Consider the following 14,792-nt stretch of genomic DNA (forward strand, 5'->3'; position numbering starts at 1 on the left):
AAATGTGATTAAAACTGAGTCTTAAAGGAGCCAGGAAAGCTCAGAGTTAAAAAGCTTTCCAGGCTTGGAGACAACCAGTTCAAATGCAGTTATAAGACTCTGTGTGTGTGTGTGTGTGTGTGTGTGTGTGTGTGTGAGAGAGAGAGAGAGAGAGAGAGAGAGAGAGAGAGACAGAGAGACAGAGAGAGACAGAGAGAGACAGACAGAGAGACAGAGAGACAGAGACAGAGAGAGAGAGGTAGAATGGTCCAGGGTGTGAAGGGATGTAGACATCAAACATACTATTGGTACTAGAGGTAGTAGGGGGCCATTGGAGGTTATATATTGGTCACTGTTGATGTAGTCAGACCTAGGCTTTAGGAAAATCACTTTCATAGCTGAGCAGAAGATAAATTAGAGTGGGGAGAGACTTGATACAAGGATATAGATTAGAAGACTATTATAACAATCTAGGTTAGACATGATGATGGCTTACACTGGTGTTATGGCTGTGTGAAGGGAGAGATGCATTCTGAAGCCAAAAACTTCAAGATTTGATAACAGTTTGGATCTATGGGGTGAGTGAAAGTGAAGAGTTGAGGATGATACTGAAGTTGTAAGCCTGAGTGATTTGGAAGATGGCAATGTCTTTGGCAATAATAGGAAATGTAGGAAAAGGGCAAATATTTAGGGGAAAAATAGCGAGTGCTGTTTGGGAAATGATGATTTGGATATGTCTATAGAACATGCATTTCTAGATGTTCAAAAGGCAGTTGGTGATGCCGAATTGGACCTGAGGAGAGATTTGACCCTCTACCATGCACCTAGGTGGCACAGTGGATAAATTGGTCAATACAGAGTCAGGAAGACCTAATTTTTAATCCAATCTCAGAAACTTACTAGCTATGTGACCCTGCAAAATCATTTAACCACTTTCTGCCTCAGTTTCCCCATTTGTAAAATGGGGGCAATGATAGCATCATCTCCCATGATTATGGTGAGGATAAAATGATGCAATACTTATAAAGCCTTTGGCGAAGCTTAATGTGTCTTATAAATGCTGGCTATTACCATGCTCTGCCTTGTTCAATTTCAGGTGTCTGTTTCCTTATTGGTTACAAAGTGATTCATATCAAGTTTTTTGAAAGGTATCTTATACAGCAGGCTATATGTGGAAGAGCGCTAGACTGTAGTCAAAGATTTGAATTTGAATCAAGTTCTAACACTTAAGAGCTATGTGATCTTGAGCCAACAAGTTATATAACTTCTCTCATCTCTAGTTTTTTAGTTATATAATGAGGGCATTGGGCTAAGTGATCTCCAAGATCCCCTTGAGCTCCAATATTTTATGAATTTAAAGCTTTTTTGTTAAAATTTTTACTCTCATTCTTCCATTCTTCCTAAAATGTCTGTATTTTTAAAAATCTTAAGAAATTCTATACTATGTACTTTTTGGCAGGGGAAGGGAATGATAATAGGCGGGGGGAAGCAATTGGTGATAAGCAGGAAAAGAAGGAATAGTATTTGGAGTTTTACTGCAAATGTTTCATAAATGTTCTAATGTTTTCACACCACTTTGCTTTCAATGCCAGGTGATAGAATGAGGAATTTCAATCAAACATTTTATGTTTGTGTGTGAGAGACAGAGAGATTCAGCATGGAGGGAAAGGGAGAAGAGAGAGAAAATAGGACAGAAAGGGAAAGGGATATTGAGAGTAAAGGCAAAGACAGAAACAGAGGAACAGAGAAAGAGACAAAGAGACAAAAGCAGAGAGATAGAAAGAAAAAGGAGGGATAAGAGAGAGAAGAAAAATAGAAAAGAAAAAAATGTGCAGCAAATACCTTTATGTTTTTGGAGGTATCATTCTAAGCTTGCATCAGAAAGCTGCAAACAAGAAAATAGAATTAGTTAAAACATCTGTTCTTCGCTGAACTCCTGCTGAGGTGTATTCCTTGACTACAGGAAACTGTTGCATATTGATTTTATACTATATCAGGGATGGTTGAGGAATGGAATACTGGATTGTGAACAGGGGGCGGTTCTGGTATGTTTAACAACCAGTTGTTGCAGGGGAAATGTATTTAGGACACTCTTTTAAGTTTAATCTGTATTAACATTTTATCTATCGCTTTGTCTAAACAAACAACAAAACAACAAATGAAGCCATGTTTTCTAGGCTTTGCCGATTTCTGAGATCAAGGTTTTCCTTTATTTTTAAATTTATTTTTAACATTCATTTTCTTTAAATTTTGAGGTTCAAATTTTCTCTTTTCCTTCCACTCTTCCCCTATCCATTGAGAAAACAGGCAATATGATATAAATTATACATGTGAAGTCACACAAATTGTATTTCCATATTAGACATACTGCAAAAAAAGAGCGAGAAACATAAAGTGAAATTCTTACTTCAATATACACTCCGAGTTGATCAGTTCTCTCACTAGAGGTAGATAGAATTTTTCGTCATGGGTTCTTTGGAATTGTGTTGATCAGAGTAGCTTAATATTTTGCAGTTGATCACTGTTAAAATATTGTTGTTACTGTGTACAATGTTCTTGGAGTTCACTTTACTTTGCATCAGTTCATATAATTCATTCCAGGTTTTTCTGAAACCATGCTGCTTGTCATTTCTTAGAGAACAATAGTATTCCATTGCAATCAAATGCCACAACTTATTCAGTTATTCTCTAATTGATGGGCATTCCCTCAATTTTCAATTCCTTGGCTCCACAAAAAGAGCCACTAGAAACATTTTTGTACATACATTTCCTTTTCCCTTTTCTATGGTTTCTTTGGGATACAGACCTGGTAGTGGTATTTCTAGATCAAAGGGTATGCACAGTATTTCATAAGCCTTTTAGGCATGGTTTAGTTCACAATCCCAATATTGCATTAATATATCTATTTTTGCATATCTTTTCCAGCATCAATCATTTTCCTTTTCTGTCATGTTAGCCAATCTGATGGGTGTGAGGTAGTACCTCAGAGTAGTTTTATTCTGCATTTTTCAAATTAAACATGATTTAGAGCATTTTTCCATGTTACTATCAATAGCTTTAATTTCTTCTGAAATTGGCAATTCTAATGTTTTGATGATTTATCTATTGGGAAATGGCTTTTATTTTTATAAATTTGGCTCATTTCCCTTTATAGTTGAGAAATGAGACCTTTATCAAAGAAACTTGAGATAAAAAATTTTCCTCAGTTTCCTGTTTTCCTTCTATTTTGGTGGCATTGGTTTTGTTTGTGCAATTCTTTTTTTATTTCTTGCAATCAAAATTATCCATTTTACTTCTTATGATCCTCTCTATCTCTTATTTTGTCATAAACTCTTTCCTTATGTATAGATTTGACAGGTACATTTTTCCATGTTCCCTTAATTTACCCTTTGATATTATCCTTTATGTCTGAATCATTTACTCATTTGGATATTATCTTCATATATGGTGAGAAATGTTGGTCTATGTCTGGTTTCTGCCAAACTGCTTTCTAGTTTTTCCAGCAATTTTGTCAGATAGTGGGTTCTTGCCCCCAAAGTTTGGATCTTTGCGTTTATCAAACATTAGATGATTATGGTCATTTACTACTATGTATTGTATACCTTATCTATTCCATTGATCTACTTCTCTATTTCTTATCCAGTACCAGATAGTTTTCAGGATTTCTGCTTTGTAAAATAGTTTAAAATCTAGTACTACTAGGCTGCCTTTCTTCACATTTTTCCCCTTTGATATTCCTTTGATTCCTTTGATATTCTTGACCTTTTGTTCTTTCAGATAAATTTGGTTATGATTTTTTCTAGCTCTAGAAAATAATTCTTTGGCAATTTGACTGATATGGTACTAAATAAGTAAAATAACTGAGCTATAATTGCATTTTTACTGTATTGGCTCAGCCTACCCATGGGCAATATTTCTCCAATTGTTTAGATGTCTTTATGCTTAAAGTATTTTATAATTTTGTTCATATTGTCCCTGGCTTTGTCTTGGGAGGTAGAGTCTAACATATTTTTTAAGGGCTGCAGTTACTGTAAATGTAATTTCCTTTTCTATGTCTTCCTGCTTGGTTTTGTTGGTAGTATATAGAAATACTGATGATTTATATCCTGCAACTTTGCTAAAGTTGTTAATTGCTTCAACTAGTTTTTTAGTTGATTCTTTCAGATTCTCTGAGTATACCATCATATCATTTGTGAAAAGTTTTAGTTTTATTTCCTCAGTGTCTATTTTTATTCCTTTAATTTCTTTTTTCCTGTCTCATTATTATAATTAGTGTTTTTCATACAAAATTGAATAATAGTGGTGATAATAGACATCTTTGCCTCGCCCCTGATCTTATTAAGAAGGCTTCTAGCTTATCTCCTATTAAAGAAAATGCTTGCTTTTGACTTTAGATAGATGCTACTTATGAAGCACCCAGGTCTGCACTCAGCACTAACATGGGCATACTCTGCAATATTTTTCTGTCCAGTTGCCAGATCCCATTACCATCTCCAGCTTGAGAGTCCCTGCAGCTGCTGCTACTTACTGTTTTCACCTCCAAGATCTACAGCTGGTGTTGATACCACTTGACCTGTGGACCAGTCCCCACCTCAAACATTGTAGACCTTGCCTTTTGATTTCCTAAATTGTCTCATGCTGAAAAAAAAAGTTCCACCACCATCTTTTCTTAGTTCTGCTGCTCTAGCATTAGATTTGAGGCATGATTTTAAAGTTATTTGGGGGGGGATATTAGGAGAACCCAGCTGCTTTCTCTATTCTACCATCTTGATTCCACCTCTGGAAGTTCAGTGAATTTCTGAGATTTAAATCTTCATGCATGAAACTTTACAATTAGCTCTGGAGAAGTCACTCATGTTGGTACCAGCATACTCTTGACTAAAAGTCGGAGACTTGGATTCAATTCTTGCTTCAACATTTACTAGTGATAACGATCCTAGGTAAATAATTTAACCTTTATGTACTTCAGACAACTTGCTACAGAATATTTTAAAAGACAGAGGAGATTTTGATCTGCCTTTGTATGGGAATTTCCCAGGCTGATAAATCACATCTTTCTCATCAGAGGTAGGAAGGAGATGGTTACATGAAGAAATGATAGATGAAACAGAAGTAAAACAACAGTCGAAACACAAATCACAGAGGACAATTTCCTTTCAATATTTTTTAAACTCCTCTTGTCTTTTTAAAAAAATGCATGCCAGTGATTCCTCTGATGTCTCTAGGACAATAATACACATGTTTAATTTTTTTTAAAAGGTAATCTTCCCATATTTGTTTCTATACATGAATGTTAATTCTACTTGAGAACTTATGAGAAAAACGCCAACTAAGTCCAGAAAGAAAATCATGGTCCTTATGTCCACACTCACTGTAAGCCCTAATGGCTTATGGTGATACATTATATCACCAAATGTTATAGTTACTTTTCTCCTTCATTCATCCCTACCCACACCTCAGAAGTGTTATGGTTCCTAAGACAGGATTAGATGAATATAATTTAGTGTAACATTTCTGAATATTGGCAATGTTTCTGCTGTGTATATAGAAAGAATTGTGTTTTGAAAAGTCTGAGACTAAGAAAAATGGAATGATTTTGTTTTTATTTAAGGTAACTATGATTCTAAGACAACCTTTGAGCTCAACTATTGGTATTTTCACATTAATTATTGAATTCCTAATCAAAATTATGCTCCTTGTTAACCTTTTTGTAACTTGTGATCTTTGAGATTAAGGTGACAGGCATAATATTGGGAAGTGTTTAAAGATTCTTCCTTTCCAGATAAGCCTGAAACAGACTCTTGGCCAAGGCCCTAGAAACATGATAGTTCTCATTTGTTTTCAAGGAGGATGGCTTGATTTTTTTTTCTCTTAGAAAGTAAAGTTATCCTATTCTTAGATGAATTATTTCACCACACTATCTAAGGTACCTGCACAGATATCCCTTGTTTTAATCCCCATAGAACAGCTTCACAAAAAGAAATCTAAATCTTGCAAAATCTTCACCTTGGCATAGAAGGCTGTCATATTAAGGGCTGAGGTTGAGGTAACTGACGAGTCCTATGGCGACAGGCAAGTGATGAAGCAACAGGTTTAAATACACTGGGAGCTGTAGTCACATCCCTGCACACAGGTGGCCCAGACCATAGGGTCATCTTCTCACTAGACTGAAGCAGCAGTGGAATTTAATAGCCTCCTAGGTGTCTGAACAGACTTTTGGAAGGTTCACACTGTTCACCTCCTGGTGTGAGGAAGGGGCTAAAAAAGGTGCCCTAAAAATTTTCTGCTTCACCCAACCCTGGCCTGCTTGCCATGGCAGGAAGGGATCCCATCCTGCAGTCAACACAAAAAATATACAAAAACTTTTGCAGAGATAATTCCACTCACCATCATAGGATGTGCTCACACTGATGGACAGCATGAAATCTAACAGACCTGAAAGAGAAACAGCTCTCGTTGTGAGAGAGCTCAGCAGGTATTGCACCCAAATAGCAGCATGAATGAAACAAGGCTGCCAAATGAAAGCCAGCTTATTGAAGTCAGAGCTGGATACATGGCTTTTCTTAAGTGGCTTTCAGTGATGGGGAGCACGGTGAAGCTAGCATAGGTTTTGCAATCAAAACTAAACTAGTTAGCACACCTATATACCTACCAAAAGGAGCAAACAACAGGCTCATGACAATGTGACTGATACTTGCAGGAAAGCACCACAACACCATCATCAGTGCCTATGCTCCCACCATGATAAACTCTGATGAGATCAAAGAAAAAATTTATAAAGACCTGGAGACCCTCATCATCAATGTTCTGAAAGAGGACAACTTACAATCCTGGGTGATTTTGATGCAAGAGTAGGCATAGACTATCAGATATAGTCTTGGATATAGCAGGGAGTCCTTGGAAGGAATGGAGTTGGAAATAGCAACAGCAAAGGTCATTTAATACTAAAGACTGGTATATCTGATGACCTTCTCATCACCAATATTGTCTTCTGTTTACCTAAATTCAATAAAACTTCATGGATGCACCCTCACAGAAAACACTGGCATTTGATAGACTATGTGATTGTAAGGAGAAGAGACAGACAGGGTGTGAGAGTGGTGAAGGCAATGTGTGGTTCAGGGTGCTGGATTGATCAAAGACTTATCCTCTCCAAGCTAAATATTCACATTCAATAAAAGCAGCAGCCCCAAGGGAAGACAACTACCAGAAGACTTAATGTCAACAGATTAGAGTGCAGGAGCAGGAGCAATTTGTTGCTAGGTTGGAGAGAAAGCTGAGCCAACACATACTTGGCAACAATGAGAAAAAAAGGGAGTGGGCAGCTTTCAGAAATTTGGTGTACATCACTACATTTACTCATTTGGGCCAGAACACTTGCGAATATCAAGATATGTATGACAAAAATGATAAGGAAATTCAGAAGCTGCTAAATGAAAAATGAGAACTTCACAGGGTTTACCAGCAAGATAGTTCATCCATCTCTAAGAAGGTAGCATTTAACTCCATCAAAAGTAAAGTACAAGCAAACCAAGGATTCTTGGCTCAAAAAGAAGGCAGATGAAATTCAGACTTAAGTCATATTAACAATCCCAAATGCTTTTATGATATCCTAAAAACTATTGATGGGCCAAAGTCCTAAGGCCAAAAGTGGTCCATCTCAACCACTCAGTTACTGATTAGGACATCATCCTGGAGAATGGGCTGAACACTTCCATGGTGTTCTCAAAAGACCGTCAATTAGCATTCAATCCATTGACCATTTACCTCAAGTTGAAGTCAGTCCTTCTCTAACTGAACTTCTAATGGAAGAAAAAGTTTTGAATGCCATTCAGGTCCTCTCATGTGACAAAGCACCTGGTGCTGATTCTATTCCAGCTGATATTTACAAAAGCTACTGAAATTTTCCCGGTTATATGGCAAGAAGAGGTTATCCCTCAGGAGTTCAAGGATGCCTCTATTGTCCATCTATGTAAAAGTAAAGGAAATAGATTGCTCTGTGACAATCATGGGAGGTGGGGAGTCTCTTAGTTATTGCTGGCGAGAGTCTTGCCAGTGTCACCTTTAATAGGCTGATCCTTGACTGAGGAACAGTCAATATTATGTTTGCTGCCTGACAACTCCAGGAGAAATATCAGGAGCAGAACAAATGTCTGTATACAAGCTCTGTGTTTGGGAGGCTCCAAGGAAAGTGTGGAAGAGAAGAGGTATTGACTGCCTACCAAACTGAAGGTCTACAGAGCCATTGTGCTGACCTCATTGTTGTATGCCTGTGAAATCTGGAAGTCTACTAGCACCATGCCAGAAAACAGAATTGCTTCCATTTGAATTGTCTTCAGAAGATTCTGAGAATTACCTAGCAAGATGAGATAGTGAGTACTGAAATCCTTTCTTGAGCTGAACTATCAAGTACTCAAACTCTATTGCAAAGAGTGCAACTCTGATGGGCTGGCCACATTGATTGAATGTGAAACATATATTTGACTAAAAGATTATTTTATGGAGAACTCACACAGTGTTCAGAAAAAGCAATATAAAGACACTCTCAAGGTCTCTCTGTAGAACTTCAGAATTGATTGTGTGACATGGGAGATACTGGCAAAGGATCACCCAGAATGGTTTGCTTGCCTCAAAGAAGGCACTGTGCTCTATGCATAAAGTAGATTTGCAGTAGCTCAAAAGAAATGTGAGATGCACAGATTTAAAGACATCTCCATTCCCAGTGTTCATGTGGACCATTTGTCCCTGACTTGTGGTAGAGCCTTCCACAGTCAGACACTGTACCTTGACTCCAAAATAGTGATTTCAGTTTGGTTCTTTCTGAGAATGAAGGAGAACAACCAACCAACCAGTAACCACTTGCTGGATTCATTAAAGTGTAGTTGTTATCCAAATTGTCTTGGTGCTCTCACTCTTGTTACTTCTAAGACCACGTATATATATGATCTTATGGAATCACCATTCAGTGTCCCCTGACTGATGCCTTTCCTCATCATCTCTGAAATTGGTTTTTTCATCTCTAAGTAGCCAAAATGTAAGACTGTTTTTCCCCTGTTATGGACTGTTTCACTAGAAACAGATACTGAAATCTACTGCTGGTATGTTTATCATGGATCCTTGTTATGCTATCTTCTACTAGGAGGAAAATAGTAGTTTTATAATAGAGAACAGCCAGTGTTAGAATGAGGGACTTTTAAATAATAGTATGAGGTTACCCTTTTATTTTCATTAATTCAACAAACATTTATTAGATACTTAATATTAGAATGAGAGACAGCACTACATGGTAAAAAGAGAGACAATTTTAGAGTCAGGAAGATCTGTGTTTGAGTCCTGTCTCTGACAAATAGTTTCTCAATAAACCCAGACAATTATCTAAGGTTATAAGTGAAGAAGGATTGATGTGCGTCATTGAAAGGGGTTTCTATACCAATGATTTCCCCAGAATGAGCAAAACCACAGATCCAGATAAAACAAACAAATGAAAATGTTATTGGTACAAAGTCGAGCTAAGGGTGATGCAAAAAAGTAAATAAGGCATATACCCCAAGGATGTCATCGATAAAAAGAAAAGTCCTGTTTGTATTAATGGCCATAAAACTAACATGTAGTACTTTTTTGTAGGAGTAGGGAACCAAAGTGGATGCCCATAGTTTGCAGATGACTAATCAAATTGTGGTACATTCATGTAATAGAATATGAATGAGCTGTAAGAAACAGCAAATACAAAGAATACAGAAAAACATGGAAAGATTTTTACATGAACTGATGCAAAGTTAAGTATAAAGAACCAGGAAGGCAATATATGCAAAAACTATGATAAGGTAAATCAAAAGAGAAACAGAAGAAAATGAATGCTATGAAATTACGATGACCTGGCTTGGCTCCAAAGAAGAGCAGTGAGAATGCTCCTTCCTTCCTTTTTTTTTTTGTAGAGTTGTAGAACTGGATTTTGTTCTATTGTTTTTTTAAAGTCATTGTCATACTGCTTAGCTCATGGAGAAAAGGGCAAAGGAGAGAGAGATATTAAGAGATATAGGTGATATAAAAACAAAAAGGCTATTAATAATAATTTTTATAGTTTTAAAAATAATGAGTCTTGAGACCGTCTCATATACTTCAACATTGAAAATAATAATATTTGATCTCTTCCCTCAACTTACTTATAGTCTAAAGACAGGGAAGCAATAATTGAATTGCACATGTGACTGTAGTATTTCAATACTTCAAGGGTCTGTGATTTCATTGGTCAGTACACTACCTCAGTCGATACACATCACAACCGATGACTTGATAGGTGGCCTTTGGTAGCCAGTATTGTGCCTCCCCACCTAAAAAAATTCACAATGTATTCAACAGGGAAAGTGACTCCACAACTAGACTAATGAAAAATGCTCTATTGATGACTAAACCCATAATGAAACCTTTTCATGTTGTCAGGGTTTGCATTCTGATAGAACATCCTCTTTGAATCCAAGGCCATGTCCACATCATGATAAAGCATTGCAGCAAGATTTTTATCCTACTCTCTTTTATATTTTGGAATAAGATTTTATGACACAAAAGAGGATATAAGTATTAGAGAAAGGTTATGAATAAGGGGGGAAATGAGCATTTATATAGCCTCTACTATGCACCAGGCCCTATACTAAGTATTTTTATAAATATTTCATTTGATTCTCACACAGCCTTTATGCGGTAGGTGCTATTATTATCCCTATTTTACAGTTGAGGAAACTGAGGGAAACAATGGTTAAGTGACTTGTCCAGAGTCACATAGCTATTAAGTGTATGAGGCTAGATTTGAATTCTGGTCTTCCTGATTCCAGATCCAGCACTTTATCCACCATGCCACCAAGTGCCTCAATATGCTATGATGGTTCACACCAAGAAATATTGTATCTGACTTTGGGATCAGGGTGGCTACAAGTAGAAGATGGCTTTTGAACTAGTGTTGAAAGATGAATAAGATTTCAACACCTGATGCTGTCTCTCCTTCTGACATGTTTTGTGAAAAGCTCTAAGATTTATCACGTGAAAAATCTGGGTTACTCATTTGTCTTTTCTCATCAATACGCAGGACAGGTTTATATCAGGCGAGAAATGCCTTTTCAAATCTTTACTTGTGGATGGATGACTGTAATAATAATAAGCATACTGGGCAATCCCCATGAAAACAATGTTTATAGGACTCACTTCTAAGAAACTGATAAGAATAACTGGAATTGTTTAATGATAGGATGTACTTGTTTACATTTCAAAGCTGATTAACAAATTTAATCTTTGTTTTCTTTCATTAAATGCTATGGAGGCTCTCAGTCATTACTTTAATTAGCTGCATTAATAAGTCTTTGAGACACTAAAGTACAAAACAAAATTCAGAAAGAACAGGTAGTATTAACATTAGTTAGATATGATAATTTCTTACATTTTCTGTGGAAATATTTTTAAATTTTTTTCTGTCTTTGACGTTTTTCTCTTTTTTGGCCCCCCTCCCCATCCTTTTAATAGCTCAAATGAGAATTCTTTTTTGCCTTTTGTCCTCATTTTGTACCACAGTGTTATCCTGAAGGTCACTTGAAGACATTCAGCATGTCTATCTAGATTTTCTATAATTAACCTGCACTGAGTGATGATGAGTGAAAGATTAAATATATTTACACCTGGGTGCATAGGGTTAAAGAGAGATATACTTCCATATCTATGTTTTGAATTTCACTTTAAATGGATTTTCAATCCTTAATTATTTCAAGTAGAAGTTGAAAGAGAACTTCATGTAAATGTTTGAATGAACTGCCCTTTCCATTTTAATAAGGATAAAAATATAAAGTCCTACACTTGGGACCAGAGAAGAAAAGGATGGGAAAGGCTTAACTAGATATTGGTTCTTTTGGAAAAAAAACACTGGGAGTTCTAGTGGACTGTAAGCTTAATGTGAATTTCCTTATTGGGAAATGGGATAATACTTCTCAACATGGTCATGATGATAAAATGAGATAATATTTGTAAAGCAACTGTCAAGCCTTAAAGCATTATATATGTTTTAGTAGTAGTAGTGATGGTAACTATTACTATTCAACAGTGAAATATATTATCCTTTAGAAGCTTATTAACACTTAAGTTATATTAAGAAAGGCATAGTGTCTGTAGAAAGGGAGCTGTCAATGTGTCAATGAATAAACAACCAACATTTATTAAGCACCTTCTATTTGCCAGACACTATCCTCAGCATTGAGGATACAAGAAACAAAAGACAGTCCCTGCCCTCAAGGAACTCACAACTGGAGAGTCAACAAGCAAATAAATATGTAGGAAATAATTAACAGAGGAAAGGTATTAGAATTAAGAGGGTTTGGGAAAGGCTGCCTATAGAAAATGGAATTTTATTTGGGATTTAAAGGAAGTCAGGGAAGTCAGTAGGCAGAGACAATGAAGGAGAACATTCCAGGCATGGAGGACAGCCACAGAAAATACCTGGAGCTGAAAAATGGAGTGCCTTATTCGTGGAAGAGCAAGGAGGCCAGTGTCATTGGGATGAAGAGTACGTGTTGGGGAGTAAGGTGTAAGAAGTCTTGAAAAATAGAAGGGTAGGTTATAAAGGGCTTTGACATCCAAAGAGATGATTTTCTTTATTTGATGTTCAATATTTTTTGAAACTATTAAGTTTGGTGTTATATCATCATTCAGGCCCACTCAAATACTCAGATATTTTCCTAGTTTCTGCACCTCGCATTTTTATTTTTCAAAGTTTCTACTTAGTTCTAGTCTTTTCATCAGAAAGGTCTGAAAACCCTCTATTCCATTAAGGTTCATTCCACGAAACCCCCTGTGGAATTACACAAAATTTTCATAGTAATTATTCTTGATTTTAAGCTTTTCCCTCTTGTGATAACTGTATTCCACAATCTTCTCTTACTTTTAGTAGAAGCTTCCATATCTTGTGTTATCCTGACTATGGCCCCTTGGTGCTGAATTTTTTTTCTGTATTCCTACAGATCAAATACATCCTGTATTTGATGAAGGGATTTCTACCTGTGATATTCTCAGATATTTTGCTTTATCAAATTTCCTTCAGGAGGTGATCAACCACTTCTTTCTATCCTGACTTTTACTTTTAGTTGTACTAGTTCTGGGCAGTTTTCATTTAAGATTTCTATTAATATGGGGTCCAGACTTTTTTAAAATCATGCTTTTTAGGGATTGCAAAATATATTTCCATGACTGGTTCAGCTTTTTTTCAAAAATTTTACATATTAGCTCTGAATATCATACATATTCTATTTTTTCCAATTCTTTAATTTTTTATAATTTTTAGCTATTTAAAAAAATTATTGAATTCTGTTGCTCTATTCTAGTTTTCAGTGAATCTGGCTTTTGGGTAATGCTTTGCCACTTTCTCTTCTAAGCTATTCTCCTTCCAATTTTCTTTTCAAAAAGCTTTATGCCATTTTTCAACTTGTGCTTCATTTTTTCTAGGCATTCATCTAGGCCTTGTGGGAAGTCTTTATTTTCCTTTTGGATCTTTCCTTGAAGTTTTTATGGAATTACTCTCCTTCTTTGGAATTACTCCCTGTCTTTAGATGTGTAATAATTTTTATGCTAATCAGTGTTTTCTTTGATTTATTCATCTGTCCAGCTTCCTGAATTGGGGTTTCATGCCAGGGCCAAGCTTCACCCCTGATGTGTTTTTGTTTGGGGTAGTGTTGCTGCTTGCTATCTATTTAGGAACCCTGGATTCCTACATTGACCCCCTACCTCCCAGGGTTATCACCTCCTACTTTCCTACCTTTATCTTTAAGTACTGCTATATCAGGGCCCTTTCTGGTCTCTCAGGACAGGGTACTATGAAGCTTGGAGACCACAGGCCTGGATCCTTCCACCCTATACATGTTATTGCCACTATCCATGGATGCTTCTTATTACTTTTTTCATGTATTGAAGGTTTTTATTAAAACTCATAGTTCTGAGACACAAAACAATGGTGAAGTTTTGGGGAAAAAATGGCTAGGCTGGTTCAATTTCTGTGGGAAAAGAAAAAAGTCTGACCATGCTGGGACAAGAAGCTGTATCTTACATAATACATGTGGCAAAGAGGCCTATAAAGGGGCAAAACTAAGCTGGTATAAAAATCATGTCGGCATTGTTCCAAGACACTGGGCACATCCCTGGAAAATTTTGACATGCCTGAATATAACAGCATGTACTTTTTACAGATCCAGGGTCATTGCAATCTTTGGCTGACCCTACTTTTGCCTGGAATATGAGACAGAACTCTCATTTGTGGCTGATATTCAGCTAGTCCTTACTAGCCGCATGCCACCTTGGATCTGTGTGAAGTTTCTTTAATTTTAAAGATGGCTAACAATAACTATGCAGTAAGAGCCCCGCTTGGTTCTTCAGTTTCCAAGCACTCAAATCTATATACATTCCTTCATGAAGCCTTTCCTGATCTCCTTCTCCCTGTCCTAGCCAGCTGCCAATGACTGCCCTCAACAATGACATTTTATTTGTTTTTTGCATTTTTGTATGTATCTTATATATGTACATGCTGTCTCCCTTGATAGATTGTATGCTCCTAGGGGGCAGGAACTGTTTTGTTTCTGTCTTTATTTCTCCAGGGTTTAGCAAAAAGTGGATGCTTAATGAATATTTGTTGACTTATTGATTGCTTATGAGTATGCATACCTAAGGTCCAAATTATTTATATTATTGGACAACTTACACAAAAAAAGAGAGAAAGGGGCCAATTATATAGCAAGAATGGTTAACAGATGGGTAATCCAAATGCTTCATTGAGACCTAAGAAAAGAAGT

Source organism: Trichosurus vulpecula, chromosome 1 (genome assembly GCF_011100635.1).
Source record: "Trichosurus vulpecula isolate mTriVul1 chromosome 1, mTriVul1.pri, whole genome shotgun sequence".
Classification (NCBI taxonomy): domain Eukaryota; kingdom Metazoa; phylum Chordata; class Mammalia; order Diprotodontia; family Phalangeridae; genus Trichosurus; species Trichosurus vulpecula.